This window comes from Elephantulus edwardii, unplaced genomic scaffold (assembly GCF_000299155.1).
Source record: "Elephantulus edwardii isolate Elephantulus edwardi_28Jun2011 unplaced genomic scaffold, EleEdw1.0 scaffold00029, whole genome shotgun sequence".
NCBI classification, from domain to species: Eukaryota; Metazoa; Chordata; class Mammalia; order Macroscelidea; family Macroscelididae; genus Elephantulus; species Elephantulus edwardii.
The window spans coordinates 21,785,746-21,800,974 of record NW_006399779.1 but is presented as its reverse complement, the minus strand read 5'-3'; positions in this window follow the sequence as shown (position 1 = coordinate 21,800,974).

Sequence of the window (15,229 nt, the reverse complement as noted above, 5' to 3'; positions counted from 1 at the left end):
TAAGCTCAAGGAACTGAAGAACAAATTCAAACCTAGAGTTGCTGTGTCATTTAGAGCCTCTGAAAACTTTCGAGAGTCAGCTATAAATTGCTTCAGATGATACGTAACAATGACGACAACTCATGTGTACTGAGTAAAACTGTGTGTCACAGGCTCTTCAAGGCTGTGAGCAGATTTCCAGGCCCGCCTTCCTACTTCTGGATTTGCACATTGCATTTGACTCCCTGTTGTCAGTATACGTCTGGTAATTCAGCTGCAAAAGGCTTTGTTAGCTTTTCAACTGCTTCCCTCAACCTTATCCTCAATCTTCAGGTGAATGGTTTTCTTTTGCCCTCTGATAACATCTCATTTCAGTTTCTTAATTTCCACACAGCCTCAGCCTACACAAAATGACTGTCCTTCCAATCTGCCCTGCCAGGAGTTTTCTGAGCTTGTGAGTCACTGTTTAAAATGCCCTGTGGGAATTGGACTGTAATGATCTTAGGAGAACTCCCTCTCAGGAAAGGATAGCAGTTTTCTAAGGGCAGATAGACCTAAGTCGTGAACATCAACTCTAATTCCCCAAAGCAAATCTGCCCACTCTGCAGTTCATGTTCAAGGTGGTTACAACGCACCTTACTAAGGAGATCCTGGAACTCAATTCTAAACATAATTTTTCAATCATCACAAAGAAATAAAAATCAACGTGTGATATATATGTGCTTTGAAGATTAAGAGGAAGGGAAAATAGTGGTGCTATGGAGATTAAGATGAGATCAAGAATGGCTGCACAGGTGAAAGGAGTTGACATTTAAACTAGAACTATGGGAAATGCATTATGAGTAGGTCTAACTGTAAAAATAACATACATTAGGATAAATAGATTCTGGAGTCAATCAAGAAGGCTGAAGGCATAATGTTATTTAATTGATTTTTGAACCATGCTGTGTTCTCTTATTCTCTTTGGGCACCTGCTTCTTGTTATATGTGTTGGTTTTACAGTTAAGCACAATGGAGCACAATTAAGTGTTTTCAAATTCCCATTCTTCTCCAAGTGATCTATAAATTGTTAATATGTGTACAATCAAATGCCTTTGCATAATCAGTAAAACACAGGTTGTTATTGTATACTGTAGAGTTGGAACCAATTCACAGCTGACCCTCCAGCAGGGTTTCAGAGGCAGTTAATCATACGGGAGGAGTTTGCCCATTTTTCTCCCACAGAGCAGCTGGTGGAGTTGAACTATGTGCCTTCGGGTTTGCAGTTCAGCTTCTTGCCATTAGTCCACCAGAGTACCCTTTCTTCTAGTATTTCTTATATTAAATACTAATGACCAAATATCAGATGAGTTATGGGATGACATCAAAGGCATCATACATGAAGAAGCAGGAAGTTATTATAAAGATAGGAAATAAAGAAAATTACAAAATGAATGTCAGAAGAGACACTACAACAGGCCAAAATAAAGGGAGGGAAGCCACAGCAAGAGAATTGAACAGAGAAAGTCAAAGAGCAGCTCAGGTCAAGAAGACAGCTAAATATTATAACAAAATGGGCAAAGACCTGGAGTTAAGAAACCAAAAGAGAAGAAAATACTTGGCAACATGAGGCAATTAGACTGGAGATCAATAAATTTGGAGCTCTGGTGGCTTAGTTGTAAGTAGTTGTTCTACCAACACAAAGGCACACGGTTCAAATACACCAGCTGCTCCATGGGAGAAAGGTGGGTAATCTGCTGATGTGCAATTTCCAGCCTTTGAAAACCCACTGGAGGGTCAGTCATTAGTTGGTTCCCACTCTAAGGTACAACAACACAGCAAATGCAAGGATCACAGAGTAGTCTTACTCTACATTTGAACCTGATCTCTAGCCAGGCACTCAAGCTTCCTCTTATTCTCTTCAAGGTGTTCTGCCACACAGGATGCTGGAAACGAGTTTAGGATTTAAAAGATTTAAGAGGACACAAGCAGTTTTCTGTGCAATCAGGAACCCTGACTACCAAAATGCATTGATTTTACACATATCATTTTTTAAATGTTAGAGTCATTCTTGGAGACTGTGAAAGTCTAACTTCTTGCCATCGAGTACGTTCCAACTCATAGCAACTCTCCATAGGGGTTCTGAGACTAGAAATGATGAAGGGAGGAAACTATGTTTATTCCAAGGTGGGCTTGAAACGCTGAAGGTGTACATTCTTTGTTTAATGATATATCTCACCACAGACAATGAAGTTCCCTCCATGCTGAGAATCCTCACCACAGTCTCAACGTTAAAGTGTATCTAATCGAGGGCTAATTCAAGGAAGTCTGATCCAGTGGGTCTGAGATGGTGCCTCCAATTATGTATGTCTTGCCAATGAATGTCTGGTCCAAAGCTCTTGTTGGTCTAGTTACTTTTCTACTAGTATTATTTATTGGTGTCCAGTCAGAAGCAACCCATACATAGCTGACCATCCAGCAAGTCTTTAAAGATGTAAATTGCACAAGAGAGTTCTCATCATTCCTCCAAGAAGTCAGAGGTGGATTCAAGGTGCCAGACAGGAGCTACCTTTAAACAGAGCAATTTCCTATGGACAAGGCCAACAAAGTGCTAAAAAAAATTATCTAAGTCTAGAGACAGGTGCATCTGTCCCAGGCTATGGTCTTTGCAGTTACTTGCTATCCATCAAAGAGCTGGACAATGACTAAGGATTACAGAGAAGAGTTGATGCCTTGGCGTTGTTGTGCTGGGGAAAAGTATTGAACATATCGTGAACTACTAGGAGAACAAATAGGTTTAGCTTACAGAGAGTGACCCCAAGTTGCTTCTTGGAGACAAGGATTTTGAAGATCTGGCTTACATTCTTTGGACATGTGGCCAGGAGGAATGAGTTTTTGGAGAAGCACATCACTCTTGGAAGGATGGAGGGATACCACAGGAGATAAGGACCCTAGACGTTCTGGGTTAACACTGTAACAGGGGCAATGGGATTGGGTGTGGCAGAGTCAGGGAGACTGGCTCAGGATAGGGTAGGGTTCAGAGCTACTGTCCATTAGGTCACTTTGAGTCATGAGCAACTTAATGGCACATAACAACAAAAACAATATAGCGTTTCATAGGTGGAAATTTTTATTAGATCAGTTCTCCGTGTCTTTTCCCCTTCAGAGCAGCTGAGGGGTTTGAAGTGACCACTTTGTGGTTTCGCAGTTGAATTCTAAACCACTGAGACACCAGGGCTACTTAATGACCCTCAGAGTCATTGAAATTAATCCTATTTCTTCTCCTATGTCACTTAAGGATATTTATCTCAATTCATGACTAGGAGAAATAAATAAGCACTTCCTAACACAGTCCCATCGACAGCTCGCCTCTGAAGCTGTCAAGATTTATTAAAATAATGATCTTTTCTTGCTGTAACCATCTTATATAAGAGGAGTCATTCTTCACCTTCCTTTTTTTTTTTTTTTTTTTGCCCTGAATTCACTACCATGAGGCTATTTGGGAACATTTTTAAAACTTGAGCAGCAGCGAGAACAAACGGGATGAATCAAAACAGCAAAAGAAAGCAAAGTATGAAGACACCATTTCTTTATTACTCATATAAGAAGGACCCAGAATCATAAGTGAATGGTTAACATGCTTTTAGCATTTATGATTTACAGTTTTACCTGACAGCTATAAATATACTTATGTATTCTACTGAACTATTAATCATTGAAAACATGCTTCTCTTTGTTTGTTGTGAACCGTCAAGTTAGATCCAACCCATAGCTGACCCTCCAGCAGATTTTCAGAGGTGGTTAATTCCACAGGAGGAGATTGCCCATCCTTCTTCTATGGAGCAGCTAGTGGATTTAAAGTATGTGCCTTCAGGATTTCATCACAGCCCCTTACTTCTAGGACACCAGATACCCCTTATGCTTCTCCTGTTGTTATTGTGTTCCATCAAGTTGGAGAGGTCCCTGACAGAAGAATTCCCCAACGCAATGCATCTTTTGATTTCCTGACAGCTGGTGCCAACCAAGAGTGTGAATTGTGGAGCCAAGGAAGCTGAAATTGTGAACAACCTCTCTCTTTTTTCATCCACCTTGCCAATTGGCACATTGGTAGGAATCTTTGTCCATTTGAGGTAAAGATTCAATCCATATGGAAGACTACAGTCCTTGACTTTCTGCAGCAAACACTTCAGGTCCTCCTCAGTTTCAGCAAGCAAGGTTGTGTCATCTGTATAATGCAAGTTGGTGATGAGTCTTCCTCCAATTCTGATGCCACATTCCTCATAAAGTCTAGACTTCAGGATAATCTTTTCCATGTACAGATTTAAAAAGTGTGGAGATGCTTATGAACTTTGTAACTAAACCAATATAAAATACAAATTTTATTTATCTTTTAAAGAAGAGTATGGAGACCGGATATATTCCTGACTCATTCCCTTCTTAATTTTAATGCATGCAATAGTTCCTTGCTCTGTTCTGACAACTGCCTCCTGGTTCAAGCATATGTTTCACATGAGGGTTTCCCATTCTTCACAAGATTAGCCACAATTTGTTGTGATTTAGATAATCAAATGAATGAAACACAAATCAATGAAACATACATAGACATTTCTTTGGCACTCTGTTTTCAGCTAAGATCCATCTGAAATTGGCAATAATGTCTCTAGTGTCATGTGACCTTCTAAACCAGCCAGTAGTTCTCTGTTTATGTACTGTTCCAGTCATTTTTGGATAATCTTCACCAGGATTTTGCTTATGTGTGGATATTAGTAAAATTGATAATTTGCACACTCTTATCAGATCACCTTGGGGGGTGGTTTGGAAACAAGTATGGATTCTTCCAATCAGTTTGTCAGGTAGCAGTCCTCGAGATTTCTTGGCACTATCTGGTGAGCACAGCCAGGGAAGCATCTGTTTTTTGAAATCTGTTTATTGATATACACTGTCAATTCCTGGATTCTTGTTTTTCTGCCAATTCCTTTGGAGCAGCTTGAACTTCCACTTTCATCACCATTGCCTCTTGCTCATATGTTGTTTCATGAAGCCAGTCAATTTTATTTTTTGCTTGTTTTTTTTTCTTTTGTATAGTGGCTCTGTATACTCCTTCCTTCTTCTTTTAATGCTTCCTCGATCATTCAATATTCTGTCTATACATCCTTAAGTACTGCAACTTGAGGCTTGAATTTGTTCTTAAGTTCCTTCAGCTTAAGAAATGCTCAGCAAGTTTGGCCCTTTTGGCTTTCTGACTCTAGCCTTTTGCACATTTCATTATAATACTTTGTTTTGTCTTCTTGTGCTGCCCTTTGAAGTCTTCTGTTCAGTTCCTTAACTTCTTAACGTCTTCCCTTTGCTTTTGTCTTTTGGTGTTCTGGTGCAATATTCAGAGTGTCTTCTGACTTCCCTCTTGGTCTTTTCTTCAGCCTCAGTCTTTGTAATGACCTTTTACATTCTTCCTGGATGATATTCTTGATACCTTCCCACAGCTCATTTGGTCTTTGTTCATAAGTGTTCAAAACATCAAAACTGTTCCTGAGATGGTTTTGAATTCAGAATTTGAAACTCAAGGTCAAATTTGGGTTCATGTGGATTTGATAGTGTTGCTATAAATTGCAATTTACTCCATGACAATGGGTATTTGGGTGAGGTTATTGAAAGACTGTCAATTAGTCCTAAGAGAACAATTGTTTCCTGTTTTCATTATTGAATGAATGCCAGATAGAGGATACAGCTAGTGAAATCTTCCTTCAATGTGAGTGAAATATGAGAACATATTTTAATCTAGATTGGACGGAAGAGATTAAAATGCCACCACCTTTGATACTATTACTTTATCGATTTTAAGACAAATGTCCAGAAGGTAAATAGACTGGATGTAGCTCACTGCACAGATGTTGCAACTCAAACCCATTATCACAAGCAGAAGGAGGCAATGACTAAGAGCAGTCAACTGAAAATAGTTCTGGAGAGGTTATCTTTTAAAAATGTGTTAAATAGAAAAAGTGTAACACACCTGCTGGACTGGACATTTGCCTCCAAAGTGAGCTGCCGTCTTGCTCTGCTGGCCGGTGTATAGAACTTTCTTATGGTGCCACTGTTGTAGAATGAGGCTGACATCAGGGTGGGTGTAAGACTGAGAAAAACTGGATAAACTATGTATACTGCATTGAAGCCAATAAGGGAGAGAACAGTTTAAAAGTAATATATTTTAGGGCATTATGATTATTGTAAGAGTTCAGAATGAGGGTTGCAGAGTGGAATATACGTGGGATGGGGGTGGGAGGGGGTCCGGGAGGATTGTGTACCAATGAAGGAGTTTTGCTTTTGCTTTTCAAGGAGAAGAATGAACTGGGGGTGGGGGTGGGGGAGAAAAAAGTGCAACAATGAGTGAATGGAAATCCAAACTCTTTGTAAATGTTCATTGAAATTAATTTTTAAAAAGTGAAAAAAAAAACAACCTCTCTTATTGCAGCGAATTCTACACAACTGAAATGTTTTGGCTTCTTAAAATATTTAATTACTGCACAATTGTTTCTTTCTAATTATCCCACCTACAATCTTGCTTATAATGGGGTGAAGGGGTACAGAAGAGACTCTTTTTCTGTTTCAAAGAGCTTTTGTCTAAAAGGGTAGTTCAAACATCTTCAGGATTATTTCCTTCACAATCTTTTATAGTGTCATCTTCAGATTTGAAAACATTGAAGTGTCACAGTTTAAACAAAGGAATAACACCTTAAAACAAGAACTCTCTACATTGTTGTGATAAAGGAATTCTTCAGGAAATCTTCAAGAGCCATATAAGTAGGAAGTCAATTAAGCATAAGGATTTGTCTTAAGCTTTTTTTTTGTCTTAAGCATTTTGAATAACAACATTACCTAGCCATTTTGTTCCATAACATAACCTATTCATTTAGATTTTTTTTTTACTTTTTTTGCAAGCGTAGTTTGATATAATAGCTATAAGAGTTCCTTGTGAAACAATAAATAAATAAATGCTATCGTTGATGCTCAATTCTTAAATTAGCCATGTTTATTGTAGCTCATTTACTATATAAATTTTTAATATTTAACCCACTGTTACCTAGTGAATTTTCATGGGAACCCTCCACTGGGTTTTTAAGGCAGAAACATATTTCTAGAAGGACACTGTCTATGTTTCTCCTGAAGATCAGCTGGTGGTTATGAAACAATCAATCTTTGGGTTAGATGGCAAATACATTACACACTACACCACCAGAATTCCTTATACAAACATCAGTTTTAGATCCTTTCAACATACTTCTCTGTAGCCCAGGAACCATGACATGGATGACAAATTTGGAAAGATCTATTTCCCTTAATATTTTTTTTTGGTAATGCCCATATGGGGTTTTGACATTCTATCAATTTGTTAAAAGACAATTGGAAACTGTAATGTATGTTTTTTAGTATTTTATCAATATTATATATAAATAATTATAAAAATACATAAATGGTAAATGAATAATTAACATAGTTAAAATAAATTATTATATAAAAATCATTTTCTAAATAGTATGCCTTTTTACAAGGAGCTTTGGCGGCCCAGTGGTACGGAGTTATGTTGCCAATCTTAAGTCACGTCACTTGAATTCACCAAATGCTTTGTGGGAGCATGATGAACAATCCCCTCTCATATTATTTACTGTCCTGAAAACCCACTCAAGAGTCAGCTATGAGTTGGTCCTGACTTTAATGTATGTAACAACAAAAACATGCCTTTGTGCTGAATAAATAGAATAAACATCAAATTTAAAGCAAATTCAAACACTGTCTCCATGTTTTCCCAGCTATAGGACATTAGGAATGTTCCCTTACCTTTCTGATTTACAAAACAGTAATAATAAGTCACTTTATCTCATAACATTTACTTGGACATCAAATGAGAGTGCTTATTAAACCCTTAGCCAAGAGTGTGGCATAACATAACCAGACTCTGGAATATAATTCATTAATGCTCCCAATAAATAGCAACAGCTATTTCTGAAAATGCATTTAAATAGTTAGAGATTTAAAAGAAATTTACATAACTCTTAATAGGCCGTTGGTCCAAGCTCTCTTTTCTCTATGAAGTAGTCGGCTCAGGAAATTAAAGTAATTTGGATTTAGCTGGCAGGTTAATTCAAAAGATGAAACCTAACCTGATTTTCCTTTCTAATCTATGCCATTCTGCAAATAACCTCTTCTTTCAAATCATGTAGTTCAGCTTTTATATCTAGCAATGTCTTTAAGCCTACAAGTTGCCCATTCCTCCAACCAACCTTTCTATTGCATGTCTTATCTAACTTGATGGAAACATATCTTAGTAGTAATAGCTGATATTTCTTAATCCATTGCTCCCAAAGCTGTGACTTGTAAATAGCAGTTTTATTTTTAACTATTTTATATCCAATTTTAGTGAATTTTAAAAGTCAGTTTCATTTAAGTCTATTAAAATATCTGTCTCCCTTGAATTTTTGCCATATTTAGAAGCAAAGAAAAGCTTCCTGGCATGACAACACCCTGACATCTACTATCTTCTCACTACCTTGGGGATTGGCATGTTCTCACTACATTAGGAATTGGCTTGATCTCCAAATAGTAATCAAATATGGATTACTTGTGATATTTTTAAGTACTGATGGCTGGAAATCAGATATGAAGATACCTAAGAGGACTGTGCTATAATCCCAAAGGCATGTGGTTCGAGTCCACCAACTTCTCCACAGGAGAGGGGTGGGCTGTCTCTTCCCATGTGATTACCTGCCTCCAAAAACCCACTAGACAGTCTGCGATGCATCTGTTCTGACTCAGTGGCACATGACAATAACAACAACAACAACAACAACAACAACAAGGGGACCATCAGTCTTTGTTTTTGATGGTAATTGGAAACATTCATCATATAATATAGAAAGGACTAGGAATGTTCTGGCGAAGACTTAAAATGTCCAAGTCTAGAGATCAACTAGAAAGAAAGAAGTCCAGAGAAATTCCAATTTCAAGTAGTCAAAAATAGACACTCAATCTAGAAGCAAAGTCAGTAATTCAAAGGATATAAGATTAAGACAATTTTGGCAGTTCAAGACCACACAAAACAGAAGATACTTATTGAGTTACAGGACAGAGTTTAGGTGCAACTGCTTAAAATTATGATTTCTTTTGGACTGGAACAACTGTGAGTTGCCTCTTGAAAGTTTCAACAAGAAGTTGAATTTATCAGTCTAGACCAATATTAAGTATTATATACTGTTGAACTGAAAAAAGGGAACCAGCCAACCATAGATTCTGGGACATAATAAACTATCTCTCCTAAAAACCATTTGAATATCAACTCATTTATGGCAAGCAGATTGTTTTTACAGACTTGGAGATTCCTGTTGTCCTTCTCAGTTACAGGTAATACCTGGCTTTTCTCTAAAACTTATTTAAGAAGGCTATTTTTTTTTTTTATTTACTTGAAGTCCACGTTATATCATTGAGTCAGTTCCAATTGATAGGACACTATGCACAATAGAACAAAACAATGTTCAATCTGAATTCCTGCCCATTCATATCATCATTGCTAAATTCCAGTCCATTATTGCAGACGGAATGTCAATACATCTCATAAATGGTCTTCTTTTATTTTTGTGGCCCTCTGCCTTACCAAACATAATTTTCTTTTTGATAAACTACTTCCTTTTGCTATATGTTTAAAATACTCAAGATCAAGTGCTCTCATCCTTGGTTCAAAGATCTGAAAGTGAAAGACAGTCTTGTGAGATGAGTAAATGGTTTAATGTTCTTTCTTTAAAATAAATTTATTCATACAAGAGAAAGACTAAAATAATTTTCCTTGAGAACAGGGACCAGAAAAAGATGCCCACTATCACCACTCTGTTCAATATTATATTAGAAGTATTTACTAAGACAATATGACAAGAAAATAGGATAAAATTAATCCAGATTTGCAAAGGGATGGTAAAACTGTCACTATAGGCAGATAATATGATAGTGTACACAGAAAACCCCAAGCACTCAACAAAAAAAACCCATTAGAGCTAGTAATTTACAATAGTAAATCACAAATTGAGGTAGTTGGAAGTGAACCTAACTAGAGACAAATCAGACTTGTACAAAGAAAACTATGGGACACTTTTGTAAGAAACAACAAAAGACCTAAATAAGTGGGAAATGTTCTCTGTTCATGGATAGGAAGGCTCAATATTGGGAAAATGACAATCCTACCAAAAGCAATCAACATGTTCAACAAATCCCAATACAGATAGCAAAGTCATTTTTCAAGGAAATCAGAAAATAAATTGTTAAGTTTATTTGGAGAGTAAATAACGCTCCCCCCAATAAAGCACAGAACTTCTGAAAAACAAAAATGAAGTGGGAGGTATAGCACTTCCTGACCTCAAAACCTACAACACAGCAGTAATAACCAAAATAGCATGGTACTAGATAATGATAGACACATATATCGATAGAGCAGAATCAAGAATCCAAAAATGACTTATCTATGGTCAACTGATACTTGACAAGGAAATAAAGCTTGTTAAAATAACGACCTCTTCAACAAATGGCGAAACTGGACTATTACTAGCAGGAAGCTGAAGCAGAATCTGCATCTCACACTATACACAAAAATCAACTCAAGGTAGATCAGAGGCCTCGGAGCAATGTCCAAAACTGTAATGTTTATAAGAGACAACCTAGGACCAAGCTCAGAAGGGCTAGCCTTTGGTATAAAAACACTGACAAATACAGCTAGAAATGTACAATCTGGAGAGGATAAAATCGATCAATGGGACCTTTTAAAGATTAAATCCCTGTATGCATAAAAAAACTTTTCCAACAGGCTGAAAAGAAAATATTCTATGGAACAACATTTGGCACTACCATCTCAGACAAGAGACTCATAACAAAAGTTTACAGAATTCTACTCGGCCTCCAGAAGAAAAAGACTGATAATCCAATTACAAAATAGGCAAAAAACGTGGAAAGACTTTCCAGAGAAGAAGACATTTGGATGTCCGACAGACCCGTGAAGAAATGCTCATTTCTTGTTGGAAAAGATGATAAGGCTTCATCTGACATATTGGACATGTTGTTAGAAGAGGCTGTTCCTTAGAAAGGGACCCCATGCTTGGAAAGGTGGAGGGTTGACAAAAGAGAGGAAGAGTCTTAACTGGATGGATTGACACACTGACTGCAGCAATGGGCTCAAGGATGTCAGAGATTGTGAGGACGGCACAGGATAGGACAGGGTTTAGATTTCTTGTTCATAGAACCCCTATGTGTCATACATGACTCAATGACACCTAACAGCTACAACCACAATCATACTTACTCAGTTTGTTTACTGAACTAATAAGTCAAGAAACTGGACTATATTAAGGAGAATATGGCATCAGAATTGAAGGAAGACTCATTAATAATCCATATTATGCAAATGACACAATCTTGTTTGCAGATAGTGAAGAAGACTTGAGAGGTTACTGCAGAAGATTACATCTTAACATAAGGAAACCAAAAAATCATCACCACTGGACCAACAGACAACATCATGATATATGGAGAAAACATTGACATTCTCAAGGTTTTCATTTTACTGAGACCCACAATAAACACCTTTGCTCTGCAGTGAAGAAATCAAAAGATGTGTTACACTGGAAAAATCTGTTGTCAAAGACCCTTTCAAAGTGCTAAAGGGCAAGAATGTAATTTTAAATACTAAGGCACCTGATCCAAGCCTTGATATTTTCAATTGTTTCCTATACACCTTGAAGTTAGACAATGAATTAGGACAGCAATTAAGACAGGAGAAAAATCAATACCTTTGAACTGTGGTATTGGCGAAAAGTGTTGAATATCCCAGTAACTGCCAAAGAACAAGCAACTTTTTCTTGAAGAAAGTGTAACCAAAGTGTACCTTAGAGACAAGGGTGGTGAAACCTCATCTCATTTTCTTGGGTATATTTTTAGGAGGAACCAGTCATTAAAGAATGACTTCATGCTGGGAAAGTTGGAGAGTCCGTGAAAGAGAAAAAAGACCTTCAAGGAGATGGTTTGATATATAGACTAATACTGTTGGCTTGTGACAGAGATCCTGGTGATGGTGTGGGTAGGGAAAGGTTCAGAACTATTAATACGATCTCATGGAGTCATCCTAGACTTGATGGTACCTAATAACAACAAGAACAATTATTTAAAAAATAGACAAGTACAATATACAATGTATGCATGATCAGACATGGTCAATGATTTAATAAAAAAGCAATATGATTTGTAAACATGTCCTCAAATCACAATCAAAATGTTAAATAAATTTTTAAAAGCAAAAAGAAGAACACAACTTTTAAAAAAAATGCATGCTCAAAGTCACTGGAAATAAGAGAGATGCAAATAAAAAGCACAGTAAGTTACCATCTCACCCCAATAACGGTGGCAAAGTTTAGCAGGGTAGTAAGCAATAAATGTTGGACAGGGTATGGAGAGGTGGGAACTCTTACATACTGTTGGTGGGATTGTAAAATGGTAGTACCACTATGGAAGACAATGTGACATTTCCTCAAAAAGTTGAACATAGAACCTCCATATGACCCAGCTATTCTACTACTTTGAAAACAGGAGTGGCATCCGCTTCCTAAATAAGATGCCTCTGGAAACACTATGAACTTTGATAAATGTCATTATTTGTAGAGGGGCTTCAGGTCTTTTGTTCATAGGATTGCTATGAGTCATACTCGACTCAAAGGCAATCAACAACAACAATAGCATTCCACTACTAGAAACATACCTCAAAGAAATTAGAACTGAGACACAAATGGAGATCTGTACACCAATAGTAGCATTATTCACCATCACAAGAACATGAAAACATATCAAATGTCCAACCACAGTGAAATGAATTGAGAAATTATGGTACTTTCAAACAATGGACTACTATCCAGCACTCAGGAGCAATGATTTTGAAAAATACTTTGTCACTTGGGAGATGCTGGAGAGCATTATGCTGAATGAACTAACTTGGAAGGACAAATATGCATAATAATGTCTATTTTAAAAATTGAAGATAACTAGTAAAACACAGGGACCCAAGAGTTTTCAAAAGGAGTGGGAACAGAGGGGGAAGGATGATTCGGGATGAAATCCCAGGGATGCACAATTTGACGGATGGAGGGAAGGAGTAAAGGAAATGGGAACAATCCTTTAGGGAATCTGAAAAGACAGTATAATGATGGACATGGTTTGATGGTGATTAATTTTATAAAACAACACATGTGAATGATTGTATGAAACATGATGTCAATGAAGAAGAGTGTGGGGGAAATCTGCATAATAAAGTTTTCAGTTAATTTTTTAAAAAATCCATGCAAATTCACTAAGTTTTAAAACAGTATCTAGCACTTTGTTTTGTTTTTGTATAAAGTAAAAGATTCGCAAGAATGTTTTCAGTGCGCCAGAAGGAAGACTTAAATTTATTTTTCAATTCTTTCAGCTTGAGAAATGCCAAGTCAGTTCCTCCCTTGTTATTCTCTGACTCCAGTTCTTCACAAATTTTGTTATAGTATTTTACTTTGTCTTCTTTGAAATCTCTAGTTCAGCTTTTTTACTTCAGCATCTTTTTGTTTAGTTTTGCCTTCTCAATATTCTAATACAATTTTCATAATCTCTTCTGACACCTTTTTAGGTTTTTTTTTTCACCTCTGTCTTTGTGAGGACCTTTTTCTCTCTTCTGTGATATCCTTGATGTCCTCCCACAGTACCTCTGGACTTTGATCATTGGTGTTCAGTACCTCAAATCTGTTATTAAGATGATTCTTAAATTCAAGTGGGATAGATTCAAAGCCATTTTCATTCCTGTGAGCTAGTTTTAAATGAGTAATTGATGGTTTGTTTCTCAATTAGCACCTGGTCTAGTTTTAGCTGCAGATGGAAGGAATACACAGAATCACTGTAACAAAAGGAACTTGCTGACAGAGAATTTCTTAAAACAATGTAAGAGCAAGAACCGGTGATGATAAAGGGAGAAGTTCGAGCTATCTGAAGGAATTGGCAAACATCAAGGCCTCAGGAATTGACAGCATACCAATTGACCTATTTCAACAAAGAGATGCTGTCCTGGATGCGCTCACCAAGTTGTGCCAAGAAATCTGGAGGACAACCATTTGGCAAAACTGACTTCAGGAGATCCATATTTGCACCCATTCGAAAGAAAGGTGACCCGACAGAGTATGGAAGTTATCAAACATTATAAATAATATCTCATGTGAGCATGATTCTGCTGAATATTAGAAAAAAATGTCTGCAACAGTACATCAACAGAGAACTGCCAGATGTGCAGGCTGGGTTGAGAAGAGGCCATGGTCCTATGGATATTATAACTAATGTCAGCAGAGAGGAATGTCTGTGTTTTATTGACATTTGACTATGTATCAAGTCATTTAACTGTGTGGATCACAACAAATTGTGGATAATTCTTAGAAGAATGGAAATCCCAGAGCAATTGATTGTGCTTATGTGTAACCTTTACTTGGAGGCAGTTGTCAGAACAGAGCAAGGAAACACTGCATGATTCAAAAGTGGAAAGTTGTATGCCAGGGATCTGTCCTTTCTCCCTACCTTTTCAATCTACATGCAGAACAGATCATCCAAGAAGCTGCGCTCTATAAAGAGGAATATGGCATCATGATTAGATGAAGACTCGTCAACAACCTTCTATATATAACCTTACTTGTTGAAACTGAGTAGGATCTGAAGCATTTGCTTCAGAAGGTCAAGGACTGCAGCCTTAAATATGGATTGAAGCTCAACTTCAAAAAAACAAAGGTTCTCACCATTGGGCCAATTGGCAACATCATAATAGATTGTGAAGAGATTGACATTGTTCATAGCCTCAGTTTGCTTGGCTCCACAATCAATAATAGTCTTAGTAACAGTAGCCAGGAAATCAAAAGACAAATTGCATTGAGAAAATCAGCTGTCAGGGACCTCTCCAGAGTACTGAAGAGCAACAATGTCAGACTGAAGACCAAGGTGTACCTGATCCAGGCCATAGTCTTCACAATTGCTTGCTATGCATCAGAAAGCTGGACAATGACTAAAGATGATAGAAGAACAGTTGATGTCTTTGAGCTGTGGTGCTGGAGATGAGTATTGAATATGCCATGGACTGTTAGGAGAACAAACATGATAATCCTAAAGAGGTTGAAACTGTTCTGCCCACGAAATACCCCTCAAAGGATATCCAATCACACGTATGAAAATTCAAGAGCATTTATTAAATTCC